The following is a 23,861-nucleotide window of genomic DNA, read 5'->3' as shown; positions in this document are numbered from 1 at the left end:
ATGTGGAAATGACTTATGAAATAATACTGGGCGGCCTGCTGGTGGCGCTGTCCAGGGAGCGTATAAATACTCGGGCACGGGCCCAGCTTGCTCAGGACATTCTTTAACAGGAACTAGTGAAGGACACAACTAGATCTCCATGTTGAAAACAGTTGATTAAAGCCTTGTTTAATACTCAGACCAAGTGCCTAGTAGTTTTCTTACGTCATGTGTTTTCAGACCTACTCATTTGTACCTGAATTAAAATTAAATTTCCTCCTTTCCATTCTTCATGTTTTTGAGGGTGTCACCACTGTGAAATTAAAACTATCAAGATTGCTATTGGTTCAGTTTGCTCTACCCCATGAAATATGGCAGCACATCTTTTAGTTTCAGTGAACCACCTGTTTGTACCACAAGCCTCCCCTGAGCATTTTACAGACGTTAGTTTGCAGGTTGGTGAAGTCTGTGCATGCACAGAATTGACCCGTCTGACCAAATAACAATCCTGGTGGTAATCTTCACCCTCGGTGGCATTGCATGCAGTAGAGGCGGGGCACTATCATTGGCACGTCCTCATTCTGAACGGGAAAGCACGGTGGTGAGCAGTGATTCCCAGCCTGATAGGTAGAGTAGTTTGCTACATTTAGAAACATAACAACATACAAGATGCACCTTTGCAACTGGAGAAAATTAAAACAGAAACTGGGCTGCACATTCCTTGACGTTTAAAAATACCATGTCAGAAATATTTTCATAAAACATGATTACATTACAGTCTACTCCTAATTCAAAGTCACTTAATTCAAATGATCTGATAATTTGAATTTTATTTAAGCACTAAAGTCTCACTTTGCTGTGTTATTTATAGTGCTTAATTTTAATTATTGGCTAAATTGAACTTTTTGAACATAAAAAAATTACTGAATTATCAGGAGTAGATTGTATTTAAAAGGTTAACAAGTAATATTTTGCTTTCCACATTTGTATTTCTGTAATTGTTATTTTCTCCACTTATGCCAATATTTTGTTCTGTTGGCTGATTTTAATGGAACAGTAAATGTGAGTATAAAGCAGAGAACACTTTATACTCCTGTCTACATTTTCACTGAAATTAGTGGATGGAGGAAAATCTAGTGGCTAGCTCCTTTTTGCTTTATTAGAGTAATAAATGGGTAGCTGGAGCTTCCATCATCTAATTTATATACAAATCTGAACATTAAAGTAACAGATTCGCTGCTAATGTTGATGTACAAAATCCCCCACATGTTCCAGCTACCTACAGTTCAACAGTTACAATTCTGATCTCTCACCTGATGGTAGGCACTCTGGTTAATGTATTTCTGTTAAGAGGTACTGAATTATTGCTCCTGGTATTTCAGTCAATATTCGCGCTCGTCAACATGATGATTTCAGTGCCGTGGAATTAAACACTTTTCCAGTGTCGGCAGTCTACACTTAAAAAGTTAACCTGAACCGTAGGACACATTTTGCAGTGTGAATTTCTACATTTCTCACATTAGCAATCCTCAAGGCCTCTTGAGTAAGATTACCAATATAATATACCAAATTGTAGCAGTTTCATGCTGTCCACCAACGGCCATTAGAAACGGGATTAAGTCTACCAGATCTAATTTCACATTGGATGTTTAGGCCTGGACTTTTTCCTGTCGCCCAATTTCAGAAGGTGCAGAGGTGGATTTCAAGGAAAATGGGGCAGGGAGGTCAAAAATCTGCCACAAAAATAGCCATTAGAACTTTCCTCCACTGTACCCTTCCAACTGAGAATGTAGCCACATGTCCGGAACCTGCCCACCACATATAAATGTTGGCAGAGTGGCATGGCTTCACTCTCCATGTTATTTTCCTGCTGTTCTGCCCTTACCCACCTCCAGAAAACAATGCCACCATTCATGATCGGTGTGCTGTCCCAGAGGCATGACAGTGTGGCGACACGCCACCACTGGACATAATCCGCTCACGGCGGCACGGACAGTTTAAGCAGACGCCCCCAGCCGGGGGCCCTTTCCTCCAGCAACTTGTTTCCCGCAGGGACAGGCTGCCGGGAGCACTTCCTGTCTGGGGAGTATTTAAGTGCATGCGCGGGCTTTTCCAGTTCCTCTTTGCCATGAGGTTGATTAAAGCAGTTGTGTTTTACTAACTCTGGTCTCAACTCCCACGTTTGCCGCGGTATCTCAACACTGGTGACCCCGACGCTCAGGACGAATCCTAAGCTAGCATGGCGGATACAAACACAGTCACGGTTAAACTACCGGACTTTTGGGAGAACCTGGCCGAAGCCTGGTTTGTTCAAGCCGAGTCCAGGTTCCGGCTGAAACACATTACATTCGACGCCACAAAGTACGACCACCTCGTCTCCTCTCTCACCAACGCCACAGTCCCCAAGGTTTGGGCAGCGCTGCAGGATCCACCAGTGGAAGGCAATTACGAACATCTGAAGGCTGCGCTCCTTAAAAAATTTCAAACGTCCTCTTACCAGCGCAACTGCCAACTCCTTGACCTCCCCGGCCTTGGTGACGCTTCACCGTCGGATCTGCTTTCCCACATGCTGTCCCTCTCGGACGACAAAAACACCGGCGCCCTCTTTCGCACGCTTTTCATTCGGCAGCTGCCCGCCAGCATCCGCCCGCTCATTGTGGAGTCTGACTCCATGGACCTGAATGAGATAGCCGAAAAGGCCGACCGGCTGCTCTCTGCGCAGTCCGCTCGCGACGTCGCGCCTGACCTCACGGCAACGACCACGCGGTCTTCCCGGCCCACTAGGCCCGACCGCCCTACCACTCTGGGTCACTGTTACTACCACACCCGTTTTGGCACTAGGGCCCAACGCTGCACGCCACCGTGCACTTTCAAACCCCCCCCCCCCCCGCAATGGCCGCGGGGCAAAAGGGGCCTCTACTGTACGTCACCGACGACAGAACCAACTGCCGATTTCTGTGCGACACAGGGGCCCAGCACAGCATCACCCCCGCCTCCGCCCTCGGAATCCAATGCGGCGCACGGGGTATCACGCTGGCCGCAGCCAATGGCTCTGACATCCGCACATATGGCACCCGCATGGTCAAGCTCGACCTCGCAGGCCGCCGCTACCGCTGGGAGTTCCTCACAGCCAGGGTCCTCTGCCCACTCATCGGTGCCGACTTCCTACGCGCCCACAGCCTCCTTGTCGACATTCCGAGGCACCGCCTCGTCAACATCAACACTATGGCCCCCATCCCCGGCGCATTCACCCCGGCCCGTTCGACCGGCCTGACGACCTACTGCCTCGCCAGAGCCACGGACGACTACTCGGCACTTCTAGCCGAGTTTCCCGCCCTCACTAACCCGACCTTTTCGGCCAAAGCCGCCAAACACGGTGTGGAGCACTATATCCCCACCACCGGCCCCCCGGTTTCTGCCCACGCCCGCAGACTCAACCCGGCCAAGCTGGAAATCGCGCGGGCCGTGTTCACCACCATGGAACAACTCGGCATCATCCGCCACTCCAGCAGCCCTTGGGCCTCGCCCCTCCACATCGCCCCCAAGCCCAGCGGAGGCTGGCGCCCTTGCGGGGACTGCCGCCGCCTCAACGACGCCACCACCCCCGACCGATACCCGGTGCCACACATCCAGGACTTCTCGGCCCGACTGGCCGGACGAACCGTCTTTTCCAAGGTCGACCTGGTGCGCGGTTACCACCAAGTCCCCGTACACCCCGCGGGCATCCCCAAAACGGCCGTCATCACCCCATTCGGCCTGTTCGAGTTCCTGAGGATGCCCTTCGGCCTCAAGAATGCAGCCCAGGCTTTCCAGTGCCTTATGGACTCAGTCCTCCGGGACCTGAACTTCCTATTCGTCTATCTAGATGACATTCTCGTGGCCAGCTCCTCCAAACAGGAACACCTCGAACACCTTCGCATCCTGTTCGGGCGACTAGCCCAACACGGGCTCATCCTCAGCCCAGCGAAGTGCCAATTCGGCCTAACCAAGATCGATTTTCTCGGTCACCACATCACCCCTGCTGAGGCCGTCCCCCTGCCCAACAAGGTGCAGGCCGTCCAGCAATTCCCCCGCCCCAAAACCATCAAGGGCCTCCAGAAGTTCCTCGGGATGGTGAACTTCTACAACAGGTTCATCCCCAGAGCAGCAGCCCTCGAGAAGCCCCTATACGACTCCCTCCGAGGTAAATCCGGCAAGATGGACGTAGCCTGGACCACTGACACGTCAGCCGCCTTCGACGCCACCAAAAACGCGCTCGCCGACGCCACCCTGCTCGCGCTCCCGAGGGCCGATGCCCGGGTCGCGCTCACTACTGACGCCTCCGACCACCCGGTCGGAGCCGTGTTCGAGCAGTGGGTCAATGGCGCGTGGCAGCCACTTGCCTTCTACAGCCGCCAACTGCGCCCCCCGGAGGTCAAATACTCTACTTTCGACCGCGAGCTTCTCGCGCTCCACCTGTCGGTCCGCCATTTCAGGTTCCTCCTGGAAGGCCGCCCCTTCACCGCGTACGTGGACCACAAGCCGCTCACATACGCGATGGCCAAGCACACCGAACCCTGGTCCGCTAGGCAGCAACGCCAGCTCGCGGCCCTGTCCGAGTTTACTACGGACATCCAGCACGCCTCCGGTAGAGACAACGTTGTCGCCGACTGCCTTTCCCGTCCCGCCATCTGCGCGAATCACCTCGCGGTCGACTACGCGCAACTAGCAGCGGCCCAGCTCACGGACCCAGACCTCCTCTTGGCAGCTACCAGCCTGCCAGGGCTACGCCTTGCCAAGGTCACGCACGGGCCCGAAGCCACGGCAGTCACTTGCGATGTCTCACTTGGCCAACCCAGGCCGGTCGTCCCTGCAACCTGGCGCCGCCGCATCTTCGACGCGCTACACGCGCTCTCCCATCCAGGTGCCCGCGCATCCGTCAAACTCCTCTCCCAGCGTTTCGTCTGGCGCGGCCTCAGCAAAGATGTTCGGACTTGGGCCACCTCCTGCCTCGCCTGCCAACAGACTAAGGTACAGCTACACACAAAAGCACCCCTGGGAGACTTCGAGGTACCCAGCCGCCGCTTCGACCACGTACATGTCGACATCGCCAGTCCTCTGCCGCCATCGCAAGGCCAAACTTATCTCCTCACGATGGTCGACCGCTACACACGCTGGCCTGAGGCAGTGCCGCTGCCCTCCACCACTACAGCCGACATCGCCAGGGCGTTCGTTAACACCTGGGTCGCAAGGTTCGGCGTACCAGCCGACATAACCTCCGACAGAGGCGCCCAGTTCACCTCCGAACTCTGGACAGCCACAGCACGCAACCTCGGGGTGACGCTCCACCGAACCACAGCGTACCACCCGCAGGCCAATGGGCTGTGTGAATGCTTCCACAGGTCACTCAAGGCCTCACTCCGCGGCGGTCTGCAGGACAGTACCTGGACTGACCGCCTACCATGGGTGCTACTAGGCCTACGCACCGCGGTCAAGGAAGACCTCCAGTCCTCGGCAGCGGAGTTAGTCTACGGACAACCGCTGTGCGTCCCAGGCGAATTCCTTCCGGAGGCCACCACGCCTTGGTCGGCCGAACAGCAGCGGCTCAACTCTTTCTCTTCCGCTCAGCAGTTCGCCCCACTTCCGGTCAACCGACACGGCGAACTCGCACCTCACGTCCCGCCAAACTTACAGCAGGCGCGCTTCGTCTTCGTGCGACATGACGCACACCGCGGGCCTCTGCGACCCCCGTACGACGGATCGTACGAGGTACTACAAACCGGGGACAAGGTCTTCAAGCTGCGACTCGGCGACAGGGTCGACACAGTCTCCATCGACCGGCTCAAACCAGCACACACAGAACCAGGGGAACAGGTCCCCATGGCCCGACCTCCAACTAGAGGCCATCCCACCAGCAAGCCGGCGGCGAACCGCCCGGCCCCACCAACTAGACCGGCGACCACTCAGAGCCGCTCCAGCAGAACCATCAGACCACCGTCACGACTCGTCCACTCCTCCCAAGCGGATTCTGGGGGGAGCTCTGTGGCGACACGCCACCACTGGACATAATCCGCTCACGGCGGCACGGACAGTTTAAGCAGACGCCCCCAGCCGGGGGCCCTTTCCTCCAGCAACTTGTTTCCCGCAGGGACAGGCTGCCGGGAGCACTTCCTGTCTGGGGAGTATTTAAGTGGATGCGCGGGCTTTTCCAGTTCCTCTTTGCCATGAGGTTGATTAAAGCAGTTGTGTTTTACTAACTCTGGTCTCAACTCCCACGTTTGCCGTGGTATCTCAACAACAGCACAGTGGAGGCCATTGCTGAAACACTGCTTGGAACCTGCACATCATTCCAAGACTGAAATGAACTAAGGATTACTGAACCTGTTGAGACCTTATGCAGTAACGTTTGCCTGCAAGATTCTAGTGAGTATTGCAACATTTATGCATAATTTTGGGAAACTATGGATTTTACTTTAGGAATTCTCTTGTTACTCTGTTTTGAGGAAGAGGAGGATGAGACATGGAAGCGGCTGCAGTTCATATTTGTGTTTTAACGAATTGGAGAAGGGAGGGAAGGAACATTGTGCAAGGTGTGTGCAGTGGCCCTGATTGTTCTTGGTCCCCAGAGCCCAAGATTTCTTAATCTAGCTCCAACACAAGATAATTAATACGCTAAATGATGACTTCCTCCAAGAGTAGACCCGAACAGCATGCCCTCTCCAAATTGTGATAACCTAAGGAGAATTAACAACTTCAATATAAATGAAGTCCAAGAGTGGCTCAAAACAAATAAATCATCAAGAATACTAACACAGAATACTAAGATAGACAAAGGTCATTGTGATGGCCTCGATGAACAGTGGAAACGTTCTGGTAGAATGGAAACAGACCAACATGGTGCACATTTTCAAAAAGGGTAACCAAAGAAGGTGCAGGCAATTACAGAAAGAAAAGAACTTGTATTTATATAGCACCTTTCATGACCTTAGGACATCCCAAAGTATTTCACAGCCAATGAAGTACTTTTGAAGCGTAGTCACTGTTGTAATGTAAGAAATGCAGCAGCCAATTTGCGCATAGCAAGGTCTCACAAACAGCAATGGGATAAATGACAAGATGATCTGTTTCTGGTGGCGTTGGTTGAAGGGTAAATGTTGGCCTGAACACTGCTCTTCTTTGAAAAATGCCATGGGAACCACAGATTCATTAGTCTTATTTGAATCTACTAAATGGGAACTGCATGGATTCACAAGGTGAAGATCATGCCTGACTAACTTTGTTAACTTTTCTGAGGGACTGACATCCAAAGTGAACTGCGAAAAGCCCTATGATATGATTTACCTAGACTTCCAAAAGGATTTGACAAAGTTCCTTATCAATTATAAGTTAAAAGCAATAGGATTCAGGATATAGCTTGGAAATGGATAAGAAATTGACTGAAGGACAAAAAGTAGCAGCTGCTAATTAAAAGTGTTATGCCAGCGAGTGGAGAGTTGCTGAATGGTGTGCCCCAGGATAAGACTCCTACCATTTCTAATTTAGATTAATGAATTGGAGAAACCAAATGTAATTTGGTCAAATTTAAATGGACAACTGTAAACTCTGCATAGGAAAAAAAAACCACCCCCATAAGCTCTCTACTGGCTACCTAGCACAAAGGAAGATGGTTGTGGTTGTTGGAGGCCAATCATCTCAGCCCCAGGACATCGCTGCAGGAGTTCCTCAGGGCAGTGTCCTAGGCCCAACCATCTTCAGCTGCTTTATCAATGACCTTCCCTTCATCATAAGGTCAGAAGTGAGGATGTTCGCTGATGATTGCACAGTGTTCAGTTCCTTTTGCAACTCCTCAGATAATGAAGCAGTCCATGCTCACAAGACCTGGACAACATTCAGGCTTGGGCTGATAAGTGGTAAGTAACATTTGCACCATGCAAGTGTCAGGCAATGACCATCTCCAACAAGACAGAGTCTAACCACTGCCCCTTGATATTCAACGGCATTACCATCGCCGAATCCCACACCATCAACATCCTGGGGGGTCACCATTGACCAGAAACTTAACTGGACCAGTCACAAATACTGTGGCTACAAGAACAGGTCAGAGGCTGGGTATTCTGCGGCGAGTGACTCGTCTCCTGACTCCCCAAAGCCTCTGCACAATCTACAAGGCACAAGTCAGGAGTGTGATGGAATACTCTCCACTTGCCTGGATGAGTGCAGCTCCAACAACACTCAAGAAGCTCGACACCATCCAAGACAAAGCAGCCCGCTTGATTGGCATCCCATCCACCACCTTAAACATTCATTCCCTCCACCATCGGCGTACCGTGGCTGCAGTGTGTACCATTTACAAGATGCACTGCAGTAACTTGCCAAGTTGTCTTCGGCAGCACTTCCCAAACCCGCAACTTAAACCATTTAGAAGGACAAGAACAGCAGGCGCATGGGAAAACCACCACCTCCAATTACCCCTCCAAGTCACACAACATCCTGACTTGGAAATATATCGCCGTTCCTTCATTGTCACTGGGTCAAAATCCTGGAACTCCCTACCTAACAGCACTGTGGGAGTACCTTCACCACATGGACTGCAGCGGTTCAACTGGCAGCTCACTACCACCTGCTCGAGGGCAATTAGGGATGGGCAATAAATGCTGGCCTTGCCAGCGATGCCCACATCCAGTGAATGAATAAAAAGCCAAAAAGAAACATAAATTGTCAAAATAGCTAAAGGCGGAGTTAAAAAACAACAGGATCAATAGATTCTCTTCTCAAAATGCCCCACCACTGTGGATCAGCAATCAACAATGCATACAGAATTCTGAACTATGTAGCCAAATAAGAGAGTTCAAGTATGAGAAGGTCATGCTCAAATTGTATTGTACAGTGCTTTAATCAGACTATACCTCAATATTGTGTTCAGTTCTCATCAGCAAGATACAAGGAAGACATTCAGGCTTGAGGTTGATCTCTAATATTAGAGACTGCTTTATCGGGAGAGACTAGGGCTGAGTTATAGGGAGGAACTTGGGCTTTTCAGCCTTGGAAGGAGGGAACGGAGAGGTGACCGTTAGGGGCACATAGGACTGAGAAGAGAGATTCAGAAAATTCCTTCAAACTAAACTGTGGGAATAGGACAAAGGGACACATGTTCAAACTATCATTTAACAGTTGGATGTCGTAATGAGTGGGGGGGGGGGGGCGGAGCTGTAGGGTTTTTCTGAATGGATGAGCTAAGATGGGCCGAATAGAATTACTTATCTATAATTATCTTCTGACTACTTTCCAAGTTATTTATAAAGCCCAGTTTGACAGCCTGGATGCAGGGAGGATGTTTCCCCTGGCTGGGGGGTCTAGAACGAAGGATCACAGTCTCAGGATACGGGGTAGGACATTTCGGACTGAGATGAGGGGAAATTTCTTCACTCAGAGGGTGGTGAACCTGTGGAATTCTCTACCATAGAAGGCTGTGGAGGCCAAGTCACTGAATATATTTAAGGAGAGATAGATTGATTTCTGGACACAAAAGGCATCAAGGGGTATGGGGAGAGCGGGAATATAGTATTGAGATAGAGGATCAGCCATGATCATATTGAATGACAGAGCAGGCTCAAAGGGCTGAATGGCCTACTCTTGCTCCTATTTTTCTATGTTTCTAAAGCCCAGTTTTATTTTGAAATGTTTAAGCATTGAAGACAATACCGCTGCTTTAAGATGCTTTGGAGAAGCTGCTGAGCAACAGAGAGGTTATTGTGAGATGGTGAAACATGGCTATTTCCATTAGTGTACTATCTGGAATATGAATTTTTCCAAATTATTTAGATATGAATCCTGTTATTTCAGAAGCTGGAAACTAATGCACTTTAAGTGTTTTTGCAGTTTTCACTGTGTGGGAAGCGGAGGACTATCTACAGCCAGTTATTTGATTCAAAGCACATCGGTATAATAAATGGAACCAAAATTGCTTTATTTATGGGAAACAGATCACTTGGATCTGTGCCACCTCTGACTTACGGATGCTTAGCATTCATGAAGGAACTCCTGTGATGCAGTTACCAGTGCAGTATCTTAGATTTATTCCAATGGTTTGCACCTTCCCCACCCCACTGTCATTAGATTTACTTATGCTGCATTTACAACATATCTTCATATACACACGCAGGTTTGGGGAAATAAAATCCATGGCCTAAAATGTTACTTCTTAGTTAATGGTTCACAGTTGAAATGGCCATTATGCTTTAATAAAATGGTGATGCTGTGTGGTATAAATTTGACTACAAAACTAATAAAGTGAATAAACAACTACTCATTTTACAGAAATTCCCTTGTATTCAGGTTCCTCAAAAAATCCAAGTGTTGCCACTTATGATTGTATTCCAGATTTCAATAACCCTTTGCATGAAAAAAATCATCTTCCCCTTTATGCTTCCACCGGGGAAGCTTTTTAGAAGCAATAATCCAGGAGAAAATTAACAGCCACTTCGACAAGTATGGACTAATAAAGGAGAGCCAGCATGGATTTGTTAAGGGCAAATCGTGTTTGACTAATATGACTGAGTTTCTTGATGAGGTAACAGAGAGGGTGGATGAGGGCAGTGCAGTTGATGTGTATATGAACTTTCAAATGGTGTTTGATAAAGTACCATATATTAGGCTTGTTAGCTAAGTAGAAGCCCATGGGATAAAAGAAGCAGTAGCAGCATGGATGCAAAATTGGCTAAGGGATAGAAAACAAGAGATGTGGTGAATGGCTGTTTTTCAAACTGGAGGGGGGTATACAGTGGTGTTCCCCAGGGTTCAGTACTAGAACCACTGCTGTTTTTGATGTACATTAAGGACTTGGAGGTACAGGGCACAATTTTGAAATTAGTAGATGACATGAAACTTGGAAGCGTAGCAACCAGTGAGGAAGATAGTAATAGACATCAAGAGGACATAGACAGGCTGGTGGAATGGGCGGGCACATGGCAGATAAAATTCAACGCAGAAAAGTGAGAGGTAATACATTTTGGTAGGAAGAAAGGAGAGACAATACAAGCTAAATGGTACAATTTTAAAGGGGGTGCTTGTGCACAAATCTTTGAAGGTGGCAGGACCGGTTAACAAAGCAGTTAATGAAGCATATGGGATCCTGGGCTTTATAAATAGAGGCATAGAGTACAAAAGCAAGGACGTTATGCTAACGTATATATAAAACACACTAGTTTGTCCCCAGCTGGAGTATTGTGTCCAATTCTGGGCAACACACTTTAGGAAGCACGTAAATGCTTTGGAGAGGATACAGAAGAGATTTACTAGAATGGTTCCAGGAATGAAGGATTACAGTTACGTGGATAGACTGGAGAAGCTGGGGTTGTTCTCCTTAGAGCAGAGAAGACTAAGAGGAGATTTAATAGGTGTTCAAAATCATAAAGGGTTTAGATAGAATAAATAGAGAAACTGTTTCCAATGGCTGAAGGGTCGATTAGCAGAGGGCACAGATTTAAGGTGATTGGCAAAAGAACCAGAGGCGACAGGAGGAAAAATCGCACTACCCGATAGGTGGTGGAAACAGATTTAATAGTAACTTTCAAAAGGGAACTGGATAAATACTTGAAGCAGAAGAAATTGCAGGGAGATGGCAAAAGAGCCGGGGAGTGGGACTAAGTGGATTACTCTTCGAAAGAGCCGGCACAGACTCAATGGGCCAAATGGCCTCCTTCTGTGCTGTACTATTCGATGATTCAAGACTATTTCTGAAGTATGCATGTTGCCCATTTTTCCTTCCTAGGTGCAATACTTTACACTTGTTTGTATTAAAGTTTGTCTGCCATTGTTTGGCACATTCACATATTTTGTTTAGGTCATTAGGGCACGGTGGCATAGTGGTTAGCACTGTTGCCTCACAGCGCCAGGGACCCAGGTTCAAATCTGCCCTCGGGCGACTGTCTGTGTGGAGTTTGCACATTCTCCCTGTGTCTGCGTGGGTTTCCTCCGGGTGCTCCGGTTTCCTCCCACAGTCCAAAGATGTGCGGGTTAGGTTGATTTGGCTCTGATAAATTGACCCTTAGTGTTAGGGGATTAAATACGTGGGGTTACGGGGATAGGGTGGGATATGTGTCAGTGCAGGCTCGATGGGCCGAAATGGCCTCTATCTGCACTGTGGGGATTCTGTGATTCTGTAATTTCTGGCCAGCTTCCTTCGATTCCACTGCATTAAGTTTCAGAATCCAAATCATTGATGTAGATTAGAAACAGCAGTGGTCCAACATGAAGTCCAGTTAGTACTTCGCTCGATCCCAACATTACTGCTCTAACCAAATTACTGTTGGTTTCTATCTTCAGCCAATTTCTGATCCATATCCAAGTTTTGCCCTGAATCTTCACATTTTTGAGTTTGATTAGTAATCTTCCATGCGGAACTTTATCAAATGCTTTGTGAAAGTCTAAGCCCATATAATGATGTAGGGTTTACCACAGTCTACTTGGGTTGACACTTCCTCAAAGAAATGGAGCATATTGGACAGTCAGGGTCTTCCCCATACAAGACAAATTGGTCAAATTAGCAGATGGCAGCACGGTGGCATAGTGGTTAGCACTGTTGCCTCACAGCGCCAGGGACCTGGGTTCGAATCCGGCCTCGGGTGACTGCCTGTGTGGAGTTTGCACATTCTCCCCGTGTTTGCGTGGGTTTCCTCCGGGTGCTCCGGTTTCCTCCCACAGTCCAAAGATGTGTGGGTTAGGTTGATTGGCTATGATAAATTGACCCTTAGTGTTAGGGGGATTAAATACGTGGGGTTACGGGGATAGGGTGGGATATGTGTTGGTGTAGGGGTTATGGGGATCGGGTGGGATATGTGTCGGTGCAGGCTCGATGGGCCGAAATGGCCTCTATCTGCACTGTGGGGTTTCTGTGATTTCTGTGACATGTTGACTGCTGTTCACTGTTGTGTACAAATTTACACCTGGAAATCAACTCCATTATTTTACACATAATTGAAGACAGAATTTAGTTGCCACCCTTTCTAAATATTAGAGGTTATTAAATATCTTCATTCTGTGTTGAATAAAGAAAAATTGTTCTTCAAACAACATCTCTCCTTTACATTTCCCATCCTTCCATAGAAGTTAATTTTGGGAGTGAACAGACTTTTGTAGCTGATTTTTTTATCTATTTAATGCAGGTCTTTCTTCTGTCACACTGCTATTCACTTTTCAAAGTTCTTTTTTACAATCTTCTTCAGCATAACAGATTCCCTCTTTCACCCACAAATTCTGATCTCATCAATGGTGCTGAGGCAGAAAGGCTGTGAAGTAGAAACAATAAATATCAGAGGCACACAGTCTATGAGCACAGTTTCTGGACCATGGGTTCCTCTGAAACACTAAGGGGCAAAAATTGGGTTGATTTGCACCTCTCGTTAGCACCCCCTAACAGGGCATAAATCCCCTATTGCCCGGGCGCAGTGCTGCTAACGCCTCCCACGAAATTCAGCAGGAGGTTGCAGCAGCAGCTGGTAGCGCCGCGCCGCCGATAATGACATCATCGCTGTGCACAGCACCCCGGCCACAAACTTGGGTTGCGCCGACTGACCTATCGTTGGACGATATGTCCGACAGAGTCAGGGTGGCGTTTTTGCAGCTGCGGTGTGCTACTAAAAGGGCAGGTGTCGGGCGGCCATTTTATTTTGGCTGACTGCCAGCACCTGCCCCCTTCCCCTTTTTTCTTTGGGGTGCCGGCCGCTATCGCTCAGACCGGCACTCCTCGAGTGCCGAGCAGTTTTCATGGCACCCCGCTCCCCGGTGGTCCAGCAGGACCCCAGTGCGCACAGCGCTAGGCTCCTCCCCTTTAATCAGGAGAGGGAGGCCTGCAATGACGCGGCGCTATGCGCCGACATGTGGCGCTGTGATATTCAGTTGTAGTGCCCCCAAGGAGCAGATGGAGCGCTTCCAGTAGCGCCCTACCTCCTGCTTGGGGCGCTACAACTGACTTTCAAGCGGAGGGGCGCTAATTTGTTCGGGGCGCGGCGACACCGAATTTTTCCCCCTAACATTTTCTGTGATAGTGATTACCTGATGACCTCAGTAGCCAGGAAGTGAACATCACATTACCAGGCTGATCTAACTCTCCCGGTGATTCAATGGGCAAATGCACCATGTGTGGGTAGATGAAGAGACCCGGCGTTCAAATACATAATTTCCTGATAGTGTAGGAAGATAAAGCCGTAAAAAGGCGAATAGAATTTAGTTTTAGAAATAAGGGCACAGAGTACAAAGGTAAAGTAATAATGACAAATTTGTACAAAGCAATGGTTAGGCTACAGTTAGAGTACTGTGCACAGTTTTGGGCACCCCATTTTCAAAATGACATTAAAGCCACAGACAATGTGCAATGTTGCCTCACCAGGATGATGCAAGGGTTGAGAAACTATAATTATGAGGAAATCCTTGAGATACAGGAACTATTTCCACTCAAGTAGAGAAGGCCAAGAGGAGATCGAAAGTTATGAAGAGTTTTGAGAGGGTGAATCGGGAAAGACTGTTTCCTCTGGTTGGAGAAATCAGTGATGAGCACAATCAGCATAAGTAATTCAAGAAGGCGGCCCACCATCACCTTTGCAGGGCAATCAGGGATGGGTAATAAAAGTGGTCTTTCCATCATCACCCACATCTCAAGAATAAATAGAACATTTTTTAAATTGTCACTGAGTGAGAAGAGATTAGGAGAAATGTATTTACACAGAGGGTTGTTGGAGCATGGATTGCATCTTTTAAGGGAAAAGCGGTTAAATATTTGAAGCAGAGGAAGATACAAGGTTATGCGGAGACAGCAGGGCAGTGGGATTCATTCTGAATTGCTCTAGAAAAGAGCCGGCGCAGACACGATAAGCCAAATGGTCTCCTTCTGTGATGTAAACTTCTATGGTACTGTGGAAAATTCCAAATTTGATCCCTGGTCAGTGGTGAATTTGCTGATCAAAGCCAGGGTGGCAAAGTACGACAATTGGCCTCAGCACCCTCAAGTCACGTAGGTGAAAAAGTCAAATTCTCCAGGGTTCCCCATTCTTAATCACTCCCAGCAATCCCTGTTGGTTTGTGTGTGTATAGGTAGGCAACAGGTGAGTATTAGACCAGGCTCAGCTCTGATGTCCTTGACTGAATACCTTGCTGTGTGCACAAAATCTACTGCTAAACTCACACAGGAAGGTGCATTTGGGCAAGGTAATTGGAGTGCTGTTTTCCCTAAGTGGAATCATACTCCAGTACAAGTCATACTTTCATCAGGGAAAGGGTGAAATGGGAAAGAAAAATATCACAAATACAAAAGTAAAATACTGTGGATGCTGGAAATCTGAAATAAAAACAGGACATGCTGGAAATACTCAGCAAGTCAGGCAGCATCTGTAGAGCGAGAAACAGAGTTAACGTTTCAGGTCAATGACCTTTCGTCAGAACTGGAAAAAGTTAGAGAGGTAACAGATTTTAAGCAAGTGCGGGGCAGGGAAAGGGGAGGAAAGAACAAAAGGGAAGGTCTGTGATAGGGTGGAAGGCAGGAGAGATTAAATGACAAAAGGTATGATAGTACAAAGCAAAAGGAGATGGTAATGGAACAAGTAAAGAAACAAAAGAGGAATCTAGAAGAGGCATAAATGGGAATGGCAGAATCATCAACAGCTGCCATGTGGAAAAAATAGGGGCAGAGGTTATGGTCTGAAATTGTTGAACTCAATGTTGAGTCCAGAAGGCTGTAAAGTGCCTAATTGAAAGATGAGGTGTTGTTCCTCGAGCTTACATTGAGCTTTGTTGGAACAGAGCAAGAGGCCGAGAACAGAGAGGTTAAAGTGGGAGTGGAGCAGAGAATTAAAGTGACAGGGGACTGGAAGTTCGGGGTCATGCTTACAGACTCAACTGAGGTGTTCCCAATGTAGAAGAGACCGTATCGTGAGCCACGAATACAGTATACTAAATTGAAAGAATTACAAGTAAATTGCTGTTTCACCTGGAAGGAGTGTTTGGGGCCCTGGACAGTGGGAAATGAGGAGGTAAAAGGGCAGGTGTTGCATCTCATGCACTTGCATGGGAAGGTGCCATGGGAAGGGGAGGGAGTATTGGGGGTGATTGAGGAGTGGGCCAGGGTGTGGCGAAGGGAGCATCCCTTCGGAATGCTGAAAGGGGAGGGGAAGATGTGTTTGGTGGTGGGATCACGCTGGCGGAAATGGCGGAGGATGATCTGTTGAATGTGGAGGCTGGTGGGGTGAAAGGTGAGGACAAGGGGAACCCTATCACGGTCCTGGGAGGGAGCGGAAGGAGTGAGCAGAAGTGCGGGAAGTGGAACGGACACAGTCGAGGGCCATGTCAACAATGGTAGAGGGGAATCTTCGATTGAGGAAAAAGGAAGACATATCAGAAGCACTAGTATGGAAGGTGGCATCGTCAGAACAGATGCGAAGGAGATGGAGAAATTGGGAGAATGGAATAGAGTCCTTACAGGAAGCGGGGTGGGAGGACGTGTAGTCCAGGTAGCTGTGGGAATCAGTGGGCTTTTCGGGGATGTTTGTCGATAGCCTATCCCCAGAAATGGAGACAGAGAAGTCGAGGAAGGGAAGGGAAGAGTTGGAGATGGACCATGTGAAAGTGAGGGAAGGTGAGGGTGGTAATTGGAAGTAAAGTGAATGAAATTTTCTAGTTCAGGGTGAGTGCAGGAAATGGCACCAATATAGTCATCAATGTACTGGAAAAAGTTGAGGGAGGGGATCTGAGTAGGACTGGAACAAAATGTTCCACATTTCCCACAAAAAGGCAGGCATAGCTAGGAGCTATGCGGGTTCCCATAACAACACCTTTAATTTGGAGGAAGTGAGTGGAGTCAAAGGAGAAGTTGTTCAAAGTGAGAACAGGTTCAGCCAGGCGGAGGAGATTGATGATGGATGGAGACTGGTTGTCCTCTGTTCAAGGAAGAAGCAGAGCTGCCCTGGTGGGGCATGGAGGTGTAGAGGGATTGGACGTCCATAGTGAAAAGGAGACGGTTAGGGCCAGGAAATTGGGGACTGTTAAAGTGACAGAGGGTGTCGGAAGAGTCATGGATGTAGGTGGGAAGAGACTGGACATGGGTAGAAAAAAAAGTCAAGATAGGAAGAAATCAGTTCTGTGAGCCAAAAAACAGGCTGAAACGATGGGTCTACCAGGGCAGTCCTGTTTGTGGATCTTGGGAAGGAGGTAGAAGCTGGCTGTGCGGGGTTGGGTAACTACGAGATTGGCGGCTGTGGAGGCAAGATCTCCAGAGGAGATGAGGTCAGTGACAATCTTGGAAACAATGGCTTAATGTTCGGTGGTGGGGTCATGGTCCAGGGGGAGGTAGGAGGGGGTGTCAGAGTTGGCGTTCAGCCTCCACAAGGTAGAGGTCGGTTCACCAAACCAAGAAAAATATCAATTCTGACATCATCACCAACATGGGCCATATAATCTGACCATTACAGCACCAGGAGCTGTCTGAGATGTGCAGTTTCTAGATCAAAATTGACACAATCATTCAACAGGCTCACAAGAGGATCTGCAGTCTTCCTAGATTAGTTCACTTCTTCAAAAGATCCCTTCATGTTGCTCAGAGATCGACGTTGCATGACCTGTTAGTGTAAGACATTAAGGTCACATTTTCTGCCGTCACACTTGGTATTTCTGCAGTTTACTTTTGATTTTACTTCTTTTGTCGTCTTTGAATTTCTTTCAGTTCTCATTTCTAGTTTGGGTGGGGGCAAGAGGCGAATGACATCTGACAAATGCAGTGAGTCAGATCAAAGACTTCAGAATGAACCAGTGAAAGCAGAGATATAACACAGCAGGAAATTGACAAGGACAGACAGGCAGTAGATACAGCACTTCACTATGAACATCAGTAGAAACCGTCAATGATCGCAAATCATCCAAGTTATTTTCTGTCCTGATCATGAGCAATCAATTTTACAGAAGATATTTAAATTTTGAAGGCGTATTTCACGTTTTCTAAACAGATATTTTTATATTCACGTTCACACTTAATCTTAAGTCAATTTTAACCCTGTCCTCCTGAACCATTTATGGAGGCTGTAATTTTAACTCATCGCTTTTCAGCTTCGGGAACGGTGCCCGTGCCAGACAAGCAAGGACCTAATTTAAATGCCAAAGACATAGTCCTGCCGCGTCATTTGTATGTACAGATAACTGTAGCTGTAGTAAAGACAGCTGCTTGACGGTAGCTGTAGTAAAGACAGCTGCTTGATGGTAGCTGTAGTAAAGACAGCTGTCGGATAAATAGGAAGCCATCTTGGCCATGCGGCAGTACTATACAAGCTGGCACTGACTCAAGACCTAATAGAGAGTACTCAACGATATCTACTCGTAAGCCTCTTAATACTACGATATAAGATAACATTACATAGTACCAGGGAACATGAACTCTGATATTGACCAGATGATCAGTGAGTGTGCTACATGTCAGGAGTATCACGACAAGCAAACAAAAGAGCCCCTCATTACCACAGAGCTCCCATCACAACCTTGGGAAAAGGTAGAAACTGATATTTTTCACTACGAAGGAAAAGACTATGGCCTAGAAATTCAGTTGGCTGCGCCAGCCGTTAGCGCCTTAGGAGGAGATGATGTCGGGCGCTAGGCAGGTTGCGCCCGGGCGCAGCGCGAACTGTGCCTCGCCCCAACTTCACTAGAGATTTAGCGCCGGCGCAAAGTCTTTGCGCGCGCTCAGCTGCGCGCGCAGATCATGACGTCATTTCCTCGTGCAACGCCCTTTGTGCGCCCCCAACCGGAACTTCAGTCGCGCCGCCCCATTGTGCGCCTGGCGCCCCTAGCGACTGTGAAGTGGAACGGTGCTCAGCCAATGCGGGGCGCGGGGGGCACAAATTAAAGGGCACTCATCCTGCAATATAAAAGGCTGCCATTTTGCAGCACACCTTCTTGCGAAACGGATCTTTGGAGAGAGACCAAGGTAGATAGCTTTCTGCTTTGGCCCAACACTCGGACAGGTACTTCTAGGCTTCAGGCCACAGCTTTCAAAGTTTTTGCCTTCATTGACATCTCATTGTTTGCCAGCATATTATGGGGGCTGCAATGGGTGTCAACGCAGGCTTTCTCAATTACATCCAAAGGGCTCACAGACGCCGTGAGAGAGTGGCAGCCCTGGTTAGACGGAGAGGGGGCAACAGGCGTCGGCAAAGGAGGCCTTACCCACCCAGGGTATACCGCCAGCAGTTCTCCTATCTCCAGATGTCTGAGGAGCAGTGTGTTCGGAGGCTGCGATTCAGAAGGGAGGTGGTCACAGAGATCTGCCAGCTGCTTGCCGTTGATCTGCAGCCACAGCTGAGGAGCAGGACGTCTCTGTCGGTGGCAGTGAAGGTGACGGTGGCTCTCAACTTTTATGCCACCGGCTCCTTCCAATCCGCTACTGGGGACATTGCCAACATCTCCCAGTTCGCTGTGCATTGCTGCATCCGCCAGGTGACCAATGCCCTTTTCAAAAGGAGATGTCAGTTCATCTCCTTCTCCATGGCCCTTGACAAGCAGCAACAGCGTGCAATGGGCTTTGCAGCATTCGCGGGCTTCCCCATGGTGCAGGGCGCCATTGACTGCACGCATGTGGTTTTGCGGGCACCTCTGGAGAATGCCGAGGATTACCGCAACCGGAAGGGCTACCATTCGCTGAACGTACAGCTGGTGTGTGACCACAGGCAGCTCATCCTAGCTGTCAATGCCCGCTTTCCAGGCAGCAGCCACGATGCCTTCATCCTGCGACAGACTTCTGTGGCAGACATGTTCCAGGCACAGCCTCGCCCACGAGGATGGCTTATCGGGGACAAAGGCTATCCTTTGTGTACCTGGCTGATGACCCCGCTCCGTGCGCCCAGCACCCCTGCTGAAGAGCGATACAACGAGAGCCATCAAGCGACCAGGAACATCATCGAACAAACAATCGACGTCCTGAAGCAACGGTTCCGCTGTCTCGATCGTTCCGGTGGAGCCCTGCAGTATTCTCCGGAGCGAGTCTCCCATTTCGTGGTCGTTTGCTGCATAACCTGGCTATCCGCAGGACTCAGCCACTGCCGCCACAGATTGGAGGACCACCGCAGGAGGAGGAGGACCAGCACAGGAGGGAGGCACAAAGTGCAAGGGCCGCCCGTCGCCGGCTTATTGAACGGCGGTTCTAGGCCCCCTCAGGGACTGGCTTGTGCCAATGTCAGCAGATGAAAGTAGCCGCTCCTCAGCCGAGCAGGGCAACCAGGACTTAACCAAAAACCATACACACTGCAATTTAACAACAAAAATTTATTGAACACCTCTGCCCTTCCCACATTACATGCTCATGTGGAGAAGCCCCCTCCAAAAACACAAAACTACCAGTCTCGGCCTTACAAAAAGAAAGAAGGACACCAGACTCAGCCTTCCAAAAAGAAAGAAGGACACCAGTCTCGGCCTTACACAAATAAAGAAAGACACCAGTCTCGGCCTTACACAAATAAAGAAAGACACCAGTCTCGGCCTTACACAAAAAAAGATAGGCACCAGTCTCGGCCTTCATATATCAAAAAACACAACAGCCTCGGCCTTCATATATAAAAAAAACCTTCTCGGCCTCATATATAAAAAAAACACAGGCCACACCACCTACTTTTTCTCCTGCGAGGGTGATCCACCTCGCTTCCGCGAGTGGCCCCTTCCTGCCCTGCAGCTCCTCCTCAATGGGACCCCAGCGCCTGCAGCAAGGCAGATGGCGAGACGGCAGATGCCCTTGGGGGTCGGCCTGCACCAGCTCTGGCCTTGGAGTGGCCGGCTGCTGACTGCTCCAACTCTGGCTGGGCGGCAGCAGTGTGTCCAGCAGCTCCTGGCAGCTGCAATGGCGGAGTGGCAGTGTCGGCTGCAGGAATGGTGGCAACCTGGCAGATCGCAGGTGCTCGCTGGTCGCCTGACACATTGGCACTCGCACGGGCCAGCACTGCAGCATGCGCAGCAAACAGCTGAAGGACAGACTGCTGGGCTGCTGCTGCGCGGCGAGTGCCCTGGCGATGCCTGGCTGATCCAGCGAGGGTGGCAGCAGTTAGTGCCCGTGTGGCCCTGGTCTGTGTCCGCATCACACCAGCCAGTGAATGGACGGCACGACTGAGCACTTGGCTCGAAGCCGACTGTGCTGCCGCGAAGTCCTGCAGACTCCTGGCCTGTGCTGCCGCGATGTCCTGCAGACTGCTGGCCTGTGCTGCATTGATGTCCTGCAGACTCCTGGCCTGTGCTGCATTGAACTGTTGCAGACTCCTGGCCTGTGCTGCACTGAATTGTTGCAGACTCCTGGCCTGTGCTGCCCCGAATTCCTGGACACTCCTTGCCAGTGACTCTATGGAGTCAGGCATCCTTCCCACTGCAGCCATGAGCTCAGTGTGCCTGCGCTCAGCCTGGACGGCCATTTCCTCTAGGAGGCGCACCTCCTCTGCGCTCACCGTCGCAGGACTGGAGGCCGCACTCACCCTCTGGGGAGAAGTCCGCCGAGCTTCCCCACCCCTCCCGCGTTGCTGCAGGCCGCTGGGCCCCGGAGCTTCACTCTCCTCCGACCCTTCCCCCCGGCTCCCCTCCAAGGAAGACGTGTCCCCTACATTGCCATGGGCTGGCACGGCTGAGGGTGGCACTGATGGGCCGGCTTCCTCTTCCTCCTCCTCGTCTTCCGAAGGGCTGACAGTGGCAGCTTGAGGGCCCGCCTCCTCACCTGGCGATTCACCATCTGAAAGCAGGAAGGCACAAGAGTAGCTTTAGAGTGAGGACAGGGCGGCAGCGAGGGAGGCATGAGTGGTGCCATTCACCGCATTGGTCGGACAGTGGCAAAGGATGCTGATCTGAAGCGCAAGTGGAACGAGAGAGGTCCAAAAGGTGATGCCCTTACCATTGGTGCCCAGAACAGGGTCGGCATCTCCAGTGGCGACGGGGCCAATCAGCCGGCCTCCCATAATGCGCTCCACACGCTGGTCGAGGTCGGAGAGCTCTTTGAGGTCAGGACGGCCTCCCCCGGTCTCAGTTTGGTTGTGCCGGTTGTGCGCAACCTTGGCCTGCAAGAGAAAGGACGGCCTCTAAGTACAGTGTGTAGCCCTGATCTTGTCTGCACTGCCTCCCATGGTCGAATAGCTTGGACAGAGTGTAAAGTGCTGAATGTGCAATTGATTTTCATGCCAGGCCCATAGCTGCTGGATGAGGGCTGGCCATTAGGGCTTTCAGGTCCCTTTGCCCATAATGTGAGGTGCACATGCAAGGATGAGGAGGACACTGGAAAGGGTACTCACCCTGACAATCCGAGTGAGGTCGTTGAACTTCTTCCGGCATTGTGCAGGAGTCCTGGCAACCACGCTGTTGGAAGACACCCTGTTGGACACCTCCCTCCAGGCTTTCCGGTAGGCGCTGGGCAGCGGCCTCTTGCCACCTTCTGGGTACAAAACATGGCACCTGCGCTCCACTGCGCCAACCAGCAGCCTCAGGTCACCATCACTGAAGCGCTGCGCTCTCTCCCTGGACTTCTCCATAGTCCTGGGTGTTGTACAGGTGAAGCTGAAGTGGTCAGGCCTAGGTTGAGGGCTTCAGTGTGCAGGGCGTGGCAGGCAAACAAATACACCCTCCCCCTTTAAGAGATGACCGGCGCCAGAGTGTCTGCCGTCAATCAAGAACTCGCCGCACCTGCGCTGCGCCCGGCCTCGGGGGTATCGCTCAGCACCGCCGGTTTAGCGCCTAAAGATAGTCGTGCATCGCCTGTTTTTGCGCAGCAGCAACCTCTTGGGGCGATGCGACTGAATATCGGCGAACGGGGCGCGACTTTGCGCCGGGCGCAAACTTTAGCGGCTGCCCGACTTTACTGCCCCAAAAGTGGCTATACTGAATTTCTAGGCCTATTTGTTAGTTATTGATTATTACTCTAATTATCCTGAGATTGCTCTCCTACCCAGCACCACGTCAAGAGCTGTGATAACTCACCTGAAGTCAATCTTTTCCAGGCAGGGCATCCCTCTAACTCTGGTCGCTGATAATGGCTCTCCCTATGCCAGTCATGAGTTTCAGTCGTTTGCTAGAGTATGAGTTTAAGCATGTAACCTCCAGCCCGCTCTACCCTCAAGCCAATGGAAAAGCGGAGAAGGGGGTGCAGATTGTGAAAAGACTATTAAAGAAAGCAGCACACAGCAACACTGACCCATATCTGGCCATGATGTCATACAGGGCGGCCCCGCTGGAAAGTGGCAAGTCTCCAGCTGAGCTCTTACTGGGTCGCAAAATCTGTACGCGACTTCCCAGGCATGTCACACCTGATCACAGAGATGAGGTATGGGCAGGCAAGGCCCGGAAACTTCAGCGGAAACAAAAAATGCTCCATGACCGCACAGCCACTGCACTAGTGCCTCTACAAGAGAAGGATGTAGTTCGCATTGAAGGGCCTGGGTCATGGAATCAAAGAGCCACCGTTCTACAACAGGTTGCCCCCAGGTCATACAGTGTCATGACAGAAAATGGCAATGTGTATCGCAGAAACAGGAGGCACCTACTGAAAACCACCGAGACCTATCAGCCGCAGGAGGACAGAGAGGATGAGCTGATGATGGAAATCCGACAGAGTGATGAGGAGACGAGGGCAATGCCACAAAGTGATGAAGTACACAGGGGTGACAAGGGATCCGTGTGGTACAGACATGAACTTAATGGACACAACTGGGTTGGCCCAGCAAATACCCGCTCAGCTACACAGGTCACAGCGCACCAGAAAGCCTGTCGTTAGACTCGACCTGTAGACAAGGGAAAGAATGTAAACAGCTAATGGACTTCTGGGTGTGGGTAGTGTTTATATGTACCGGCAGTTATTGCAAGGTATAGTTACACTGACAGTTTTTACATGTTGTTAATAGTAATTAATAGTAGTT

General features: G+C 49.8%; 1 protein-coding gene across 5 annotated transcripts in view; it reads right to left on the bottom strand.

The window, feature by feature from the left end:
* aspg (asparaginase homolog (S. cerevisiae)) overlaps positions 1-23,861 on the bottom strand; it is a 149,596-nt gene that overhangs the window by 77,084 nt on the left and 48,651 nt on the right. The gene's annotated exons all lie outside the window — the stretch shown is intronic.

This window comes from Somniosus microcephalus, chromosome 12 (assembly GCF_052327205.1).
Source record: "Somniosus microcephalus isolate GS21.2 chromosome 12, FLI_Smic_1.0, whole genome shotgun sequence".
NCBI lineage: Eukaryota > Metazoa > Chordata > Chondrichthyes > Squaliformes > Somniosidae > Somniosus > Somniosus microcephalus.
Note: the sequence above shows the minus strand (reverse complement) of the source record. Positions and strands in the feature narration are given on the sequence as shown.